This window comes from Pinus tabuliformis, chromosome X, assembly GCF_031772625.1.
Source record: "Pinus tabuliformis cultivar Carrire ecotype Pingquan chromosome X, CPIR1, whole genome shotgun sequence".
NCBI classification, from domain to species: Eukaryota; Viridiplantae; Streptophyta; class Pinopsida; order Pinales; family Pinaceae; genus Pinus; species Pinus tabuliformis.
Window position 1 is genome coordinate 925726077 of NC_142308.1, and position 9593 is coordinate 925735669.

Sequence of the window (9593 nt, forward strand, 5' to 3'; positions counted from 1 at the left end):
GCAACTCAAATCATCTGAACTATCCCCATCCACCATCACTTTGTATGCTTTGGACACTCACTCCTCCTAGCCTCTCAACATTTACTGCAATTGTCTAGTGACTCTTGCTGGCAAGACTATTCATGTAGACATTGAGGTTATTGATTTCCCTTTAGATTACAACATTCTATTGGGTCGTAGTTACGCATACGCCATGTTAGATGTTGCTCTATAGTTTTCCGCAAAATATAATTTCCTCATGAAGGGAAGATCATCACTATTGATCAGTTGACATACTATGAGTTGTCATCCTCTACCTCCCTTAAGTCCATTATCTCATTGATGTCCAACAAATAGTCTTCTACCCCTCTCACTAGTGTTTCACCTAGAGTCTACAATATTCCTTATTATTAGGTGCTTTCCCTAGTCCCACCCCCCCCTCCTATCTCTGAGCCTAGCTCTTTGAGTGTTTACATGTTACAAGCGTCACAGGCTACTCAAAAGCAATTTGGTACCTCTGATGAACAACCAACTCATCAGCACCCTACTGTTACAATATCAACTAAGCCATCCAGTCCACCCCCCTAGGACCTCCTCCTTCTGTGGGTGCTTCTCCTTTGTTCCCACTATGAACTGTTACTCCAGGTCTTAACCATCCAAGATTTGTTCCGTGGGGAAATTATCCTACACAACAAATACATTTATTGTTTCCTCCTCATGGAATATTTTTTTCCTTATCATGGCTTCATTGATTCTCCCTAATATGACTTTTGGGATCCTAGTCTGGGACATTGATGCCCCAACAAGCATTACACCTCGCAAGATCAGACCCTATCATGCTTTGAACCCACTTCAACTAGTCCCTACGACCCCTGTCACTACTCAAGTTCCACCACACCCTCAAAAGGAACCCACTACTGTTGCAAAAGCATCTGGACAGGGTGGAAAATCGCAGAGGAAAGAACCTAAGGACAAGGCTACCCAAGCTCCTCCAACCCCGAGAGCTCCAAATCTGACACCTCTATGAGCTTTGAGTGAGGTTTTTGGGCATGCCACCAATCACTATCCTAAAATTCCTCATCTCAAACCTTCGGTTCATGAAATGTTCCATGAGTCAAATATCCCTGAATTCTAAGCTACCTTAGCGGGACTAGCCAAGAAACTCAAAATGTTGTGCACAAATCAACCTTATGCCTTGCACGATCATTATGGGAATTATTCCCATTGTTTCCCTTGTCTTGATGAATTTTGTGATTACCTTCAATCAGTTTACAAATACAAGGCCAGTCGTAGTGGATCACCTACTCCTCTACATGTGGATTCTTGTACGGCTAGTACACCAGAACAGGGGGACTCTAGTCCCACCCTCATGATCCCTCCCCCAGATGTTGAGATGGTGGACTCCATGATCCATATCATTTACCTATTTTCATCCTTCAATTCCTCACAAGAAAACCCTTCTGATGTTTTTTGCGTGCACTTGTATCGAACCTCCTTCATCGAAAACCAAGTTCTCAACATCGGTAGATTCTCCATCTACTAGCTCATGATCTACCATTTCAGATGATGCCTATGTGAACCTGCTTTCTCATGATGATGCACCAATTACAGTCGCCACATAATGTAGCTAGTCTTCCTCCGATCTGCCCATCTTCCATTCTAATGAGCACATCATGGAATCTGTGTCTACCCATGATTACCCTTGGGATGATATGCACCATTGTGCGTACTCCCTACCATATTTGCGAACAAAGAAGTTTTATCCCCACTCTAAATACATTTAGTACACCCACAGCATACTGGGGGCACGTAGGCCCCTACATATCCTTATCATCCTTTGAAGGATCTCATGCAAAGTTGGGGTAAGATTCTTGAATCCCTTTTTTTGAGATCTCAAAACATAATGGCACTCCACAATAGTAGTAAGAGCAGACCCATGAATGGCGATACCACTGAGACGTACTAGCTATGGTAGATCGGGGAATGAAGTTGGCATATCTCAACTATGATCTGTACCTTTCGATGAAGAAAATATCACCCACACCAATGCTTGCTTGATGAGCTCAAACTATAACCTTTGGCACTTGATTTGATGAGTGTCTGCTTGCTTGATGGAACTAAGAATGCCCACCAGTAGAAATATTCATCCTTCTGGCTGGATGGACTAATTGGATTGATAGAGAACCCTCCTACCGAGGGGCATCATTCCCACCTTTGTATACCAGATCAGTCCCCTCCATCACATATGTTTGTGAGCAGTATCCCATGCTTGGGGGCATGATGGCTTTCCCTTGGGCATCTTCTTCAATTGATTAACATAAGTCTCAGCCTAAATCACCATCAGATCTAGGTATGGTAGACTATCCTCCCATTCCTTGGATAGTTTGTCCTACTGGCAACTCCGGTGAGCCATATTCACATTGCATATCACAGATATTTGATACCATATCTTCAAGTATTATACTCTATGCCATATCACCTTTACCACATAGTCCCCATGTTTGAATTAGTCGGTGAGGATGATTCTAGAACTCTTCTAGTAGTTAATTCTCATTTTCCTCTTCCCTTAATTCTTCCCCACAAACCATCGTTCCAAGAAACATCAAGGCCATCATTAAACAAGTAAGCCCACTTGATTGAAAGTCGTAGACCCTGATTCCAATGATTGAATTGTCCGCTATGATCTCCACAAGATTTAGGGCCTTCTTCTCCTCTCAAATCAGAAAGCACCCTTTTATACGAAAACTCAAAGTTTTTTTGTCATGCATTGCAAACAAACTGTAGCTTAGTTTAATGAACCATAATCACCATTGAAAATATCTCATCGGGTACTATAATGGGTATTTCTTCATTTTTGATGATTTGAAACTTCACCTAGAAGCCAGTTTTCCATGAAGGGTCACTTTGTCGCCTCTTAAAATCAAATTGATTGATATGCGATGCTTGTACTTTGCATACCACCTGCCCCTCAAACATTGATTCTCTCTCTCTCCCTCTCTCTCTCTCTCTCTCTCTCTATCTCCGACTCCACTATGTTATGTAGTGATTGTGTCCTTACAACGTACTTCGGTAATATGTTTTGCTCCTAACACTCGTACATTGGGGGGAAATATGTTATCACAAAAAATGATAATCTAACATACTTCACTAGATGGATCGAAGTACACTATGTAGGGCCAATTTTACCATAGTACAATTGCTTTCACTCTGAGAAATTACTTAATAAACGACATTTGTTAAGCTATTTATAATTAAACCCATGAAGAATAATTAAATAAATCAATATTTATTTAATTATATTCGAGGAATAATTAATTAAACCATTGTTTAATTAATATTCCTTATCACATTTGGCCCAATTATGAGAAATAAATAGATAACTCATTAATTATATTATTTTTTCTAGGAATAATTAATTAATCATTAATTATTTATTATTCTTTGTCAAGTTTGACCAAATCCCTTAGGAATAATTAAATAAATCATTATTTTTTTATTATTCCTTAACCATATTTCTTGAGATGATAAATAAATAATTTATTTATTTATTATTTTTAAATAAAATTTTAAATACTCTTTGCCTCTAAGTAAATATAATTAAATATTCGAAATGGTTAATTCTAGAATTTGGTTAATAATATTTTATTATTTCCCACTATTCAACAATAACCTAATCTTTTTCCATAAATACAAGGGTTTTACATTCATTATTCACTTTCGATTATTTTTCATTGTTGCATCTCTGATTATTATCATTGTAGCACACCATCTTCTTTTTCATTTGAGTTCTCATTGAACTCAAACATTGTGTTTGCTGGTTTATACACATTATAGAGGAGAGAGAATCTACAAAATATGAAGACATTGAGGATAGCCAAGAACCCATCCCATAGAGGGGGACTGGTAACATTATTTGTTTCCTTCAGAGATGTTGTTTAATAAAATATATTCTTTATATATCTTGTTTCCATTGGATTATTGGAGTTATTTGTGCTTATTTTACTATTCAATTTTGTTGTTTAACTATCTGTTGCATAGATCAGGGCTTTGGCAGGTTTTGTTTCTATAAATTGTTGCAGATCTACACTGTTTGACAACCATTTTTATTTCAGGGTTGTTTGTCATTCGCAGACTAAAGTGGATTATTTTTGTACACCATCAAGAAGGAAACACTCCAAAAGTAAGGGAAAATGTATTTGTATGTGCTATGATTTAATGAATATTGTCATTGTAATGGATATAGATATTGAGGAAATTATGGATTTCATCATGGAAATCTTGGTCGGCAAATTTAGGATCAAATATTTCAAGGCCTCAATGCTTTAATCATGTGTTCCTAGTTTCTAGGATCCTATCCTTGGGTATATATCCACCTTTCATATTCTGATTAGGGGTTATATCTCCTTTTTCTTTCACTTTACAATGAATTGTGCTTAGATTCAATCCTAATGCTATAATTGGGACAAACATGGCATGCTGCTAAAACCCTAGACTATTGCCTTCAACCAAGTTAGGGAGCTCATCAATGAGCTTAGGTTTTGCTCCATTTTCCATTGGTTCCATTACATTTTTGGTATTTGGATATCTTTAAATACCTTGGAAACAATTTTGGTTCATTTGTCATGTTGAATAAGGATAAAAAAGAAGGGAAGATCGACCGATTTGATATATTCAAATTGATGTCAGTTTAAGGCGTGGCCTAGTGGTATATTTGGAGCTAGTTATGGATGTTTTTAATGGCATCAAAAGGATTATAAATAGAATCATGCTTTTAGTTGTTTTAGATGCCATAAATTTGTACATATTTAGTGAAATTTCTTGATTGTAGGTCCCTTTAGGTTGGCGTACCCCCCTCATACCTTGTCAATAGATATTCGTGGAGAAGTTTCATTTTTGTCTTGTTCAAAATATCTGCTACACATTGTGGTGCCATGGTATTCTCCATGAGATATGAGTTTAGATGGATTCCCTTTGATTTATATGGTTTTTTTTCTTCTTCTAATCCTCCTTTAAACTCAATTTCCTTCCTTTTATGGTGTGAGAACTTCCTCCATTTCCCTCTGCAATGGGTTGCATCTCCCTACTAGCTTGTCTTATTCTCCTGTCCCTCTTATGCATGCTCATCTGATTATTTCTACCTCAAAGTCGCTTTTCTTCACCTTACCAAGCCTTCTACACTACTCATACTCCTCTCCATGTGCCCAAGAAGACAAGAAATCATATGTTCTATGCCTAGGGTAAACGTTAAGTGAAATTCCTATACTTTATGTTTGTTTAACATTTTATTTTCCCTTGGCCAACAAAATAGGAAGGAAGTACATCTTACATAATGCTTAGGAGTAGGTCAAGTTGGAGATTATAAAAGGGAAATAATTTTCCATTTCAAGGGCACTTAGAGAACACATAACCCTATCTAATGGTGAATTATTATGATTCCTTCTTTTAATTCGAGGGATATTGGGGGTTCGTATAAAAGGCTAGCTATCAAGAGGTATTTTTTCATCAAATAAGCCATATATCATAATTCTATAGGAAACATTGTTCTCTAGATAGAAAACAAGATCCTTGTTTGAGTGGCTACTACAAAATTAGTCATTTCATCATTTAGATTTGGGCGGTATTTCAAAAATCTTGCTTAGCGGTTGGATCATAGAGTGTAAAAACATTTACTATTCCCACTTATCCTCTAACATCTTATCCAACTTGACCCTCAATTATTTTTCCTTTCCCTTGTCCATTCTCAATGTGTATGGCTTTTATTCCAACTGTGAGACTATTTGGCTAGAATAGGCAAAGGCAAGGGCTCCTGTAGACTTGTGCACAATTATCGGAAGGGATGTAAACTTCACCATGTCCCTCAAAAAAATTTCAGGAGAAAATAATTGTATGGACATTCAATGTTGTTTTTTTGTCGAGTATCTAGTCAATAATCTCCCAATGGATTTGGAGCTAATTAAAATTCATCCAGCATGCTAAAAATGCCATTCTAGGCATGAGTCAATCTTTGGGATGCTAGATGGATTTTGGGTCTCTAAATCCTTTATGATAAAAGGTCTCTATTTTAAATCATTAATGGACGTTGGAGGTTTATTTGATCACAAACTCATACTTCTTTATTTCGGTTAGCCTTGTGATGGGGTGGGGGGTAGTCTATTCCATTTTGATTCAACCCTCCTTGAATGGAAGAGGAGTATTATTAGTATTTCATATCCTCTAATTAGGGTCATATAAATTATTAATCCTTCTCTTCCTTGATGTTTCAACTAGTGGATAATTTGGCCAAAGTTAAATAGGTCTCCAATGCTTGGGATATGGAGTATTATTCCATAAAACAAGATGGACTTGCTGAAGTGAAGAACATGATGGTTAAATATAGTATTTGGTGGAGACTTCTCCTATCACAAATGATTTTTTTGATACTCTTAAGGCCTTGGAATCCAAAAATTATCATGTCCCTTTGTAAGAAGATAAGTGATGGTGGTCGAAAAACATGACCATTTGGCTTTATTTTGGAGACAATATTTTTAAACTTTTTCATCAATATGTGAACTCAAAGAAGTAGGGAAACACTATTTGGATTATAATAAACTCGAAGGGGACTTCTCTCCTTTACTTAAATGAAAACATAGAATTACTAGTTTAATATTTTCATGCTCTTTTCAAAGCCCCTCAAGGCTACCCCATTCACGAAATTCTCCAAGTTGTCACAAAATTTCCTAATGTGGTCACTAGAAATATGAATGATATTCTAGTAGAGGACGTATTTGAGTAGAAATTATATGAAACACTCAAATCTATGTAGAAATTGAGGTATTTGGGTCCTAATGGCCTTTCAATAGAATTCTATATGGGTTTTTATGATTTGATCAAGGATAATTTACTCTTAGTCATTCAAGAGTCACAAGCTTCTTGTAAGGTTCTAGGTTTCTTCAATTCCAGAGTATTATGTCTCATTCTAAAGTCTCATGAAGGTACATATTCATAGTTTACATACATATTACTTCAATAAATCTCATCTATAAATTCATATCAAATCTTATTGCAAGAAGATTGAAGTTGATCCTCAACTCTCTCATCTCTAAGGAGTAATTTAGCTTCCTTCCAAATACAAATATTTACAATGTCATAATCCTAGAACAAGATGTTTTTCATTCTGTCAAAGTGTCAAATTTGATGGTAGCAATCTTTAAACTTGATATTTCCAAGGCTTGTGATCAAGTGGATTTGACCTTTCTTTACTTGGTTCTTATTTAGATGGGTTTTTCTCTATAATTTTACAATTGTATTATGAGTTGCATTTAATATATTTAATTTCTTGTGTTGATTAATGGATACCCTTCGAGGCTTTTAAAATATTCTACAGATCTACACCAAATTTTTTCCCTTTCTCCCCATCTTTTCTTGATAGTGAATGCTATGTGTATATTGTTGGAAGATCTTAAATCTGGGGGATTCTCCATAGTATCATAACCTATGAGTGAAATATAGCCTACCATTTACTATTTGTGGATGATGTCCTTAATTTCATTTTGGGAAATAGAATGAATTTTTATTTCTTTAGGAGCTCTCTAGATCTCCTTGAAAAGACACAGGCATGGAAATCAATATTAAAAAATCATGAATGATATCAAATGGATTTTTTGAGGCCTCAATCACTTTGACTACGAAAACTATGCCCCTCACTACAAATTCTTTAGAGGATGGCTTATGATATTCGTGGACTTATACTAAGCAAAATAAGTATTAAATGGTGGATTGGTTATTGCTTGTGAAAAATGTAGAGTCTTGTATCTCTAACTAGCCTAATCACATTCTCTCTCATGTCGGCTATCTTATGTGTTTGAAGTCAATAATGGAGTATATAACAACATATTAGACAACTATTCTATTTGTTTCTAAAGGAGTGGTTACTTTGATAAGGAAATATTGTTTACATTTCCTGTAGCATGGAGGTGGCAACAGAAAGGGTATTTCCCTTGTTCAATGGCCTCATGTTGTAGCTACGAAGGAGCTGGGAGGACGGGGAATCAAATAAATGAATTTAGTTTCTAGATATTTATCTAGTATGAATGCATGGAGACTTACTCAGGAATCCTCCCTATGGTTTCTATTTTTTCAATCAATAAACTTTTTAGGGATGTCTATGGGTGTGTGTTTATAGCTCCTAAACAAATATTCTATAGTTTCAAATTTGTGTAAAGAACTAGTGAGGACATTTCTCTTGGTTAGAAAATGAATATCTTAGCATGTGGGTGATGGAAGGAAAGGTAGAATTAGGCATGAACCTTGGTAAGATGTAAGAAATTTATTTTCCCTTTTGGATCCCTTGATTGAAGTGCTTGGACATCAAAATGTTATTTGTTTAGCCAATACTTAGGCTACAACCCCTAAAAAAAGAGGGAAAAATGGTTGGAAGTTAGTTGTAGCTCTTGGGCTCAAGGATGATGTTGCAAAGGAATGGATGATGCTTATGGATTTGATATTATCAATATGAGCATACATCAGACATGCAATCATTGTCTAGCTTTGTTGGTTAAAAAATCCTCATAAAAGCAACTTCACAACATAGCTTACATAAAAATATGCGAGAAAATAACTTTTTAGTGTAGATAAGGTGTGGTGGTGGAAAGTTATATCGGGTGTGGGTGATCCATTAAAATAAAAAATCACATCTTAACTAGGATTAAGTGGAAAATTCCTTACATGGGATTATGCACTAAAATGGGGATGGTCAAGGCCAAACAGATGCCCCTTGTGTAAACTTGCCAAGGAATGCCACTTGCACATTTTTCTATATTGCAATTATATTTTTCAAGTGTGTAATATTATCTAGAAATAATTTAAGCCTAAATATTTTTGTTTTAGTGCTTCATTGAGAGATGCATTCAGGGCTTGGCTTGGGGAAAAATCTATCAATTCTATGAATGAGGTTCCCCACTTATTTATTACATGCATGTGGAGGTTTAGGAATTTAAGTGTTATTTATGATTTTTATGTGCATCTTAAGACATATTCTCCAAAAGTTTATGAGAAAACCCTTGAATGTGATTTTGATCCTATGAAACCCAAACAAAGGATCATAATCATGCTTTAAGTCGACTTATAGTTTCCATGGGCTTATTTCAATGATACATGCTCGGGACACCACCGTCGCTATGACATGGGAATAGTTTTATATATGGTTCCTCACCTAGATTGTCTTCCTATGGTTCCTTTGATTATTCTATTAATGGCTCTTTAGGAAATTTTTCTTCTTTTCCTCTTCTTCTTCTTCTTTTCTAGTTACTTCTAATTCTTTTCTAACAAGTTGTTCGCCTATTGAAGAGAGGAAGATGACTCCTATAGTTGTAGATTTAGTTTATTTTGCCCCTTCTTTCATAGATGAAGTTCGTCATTATCTAGGTTTAATTTCTAATATATATACCTTGGAAAGCCTTATTTTAGTTGCAAAAGATGGAATGGATGATATAAATGATGATGTGTCTCTTACAACACCACATTGTCTAGTGGGGGTGGTTGGTGATGATGGAATTTAAATACATCCTCTAATCAATAAACCCCTAGAATATTGTTCCCTATACATGCATCCTAAATTATTTTTAACATGAATTTTA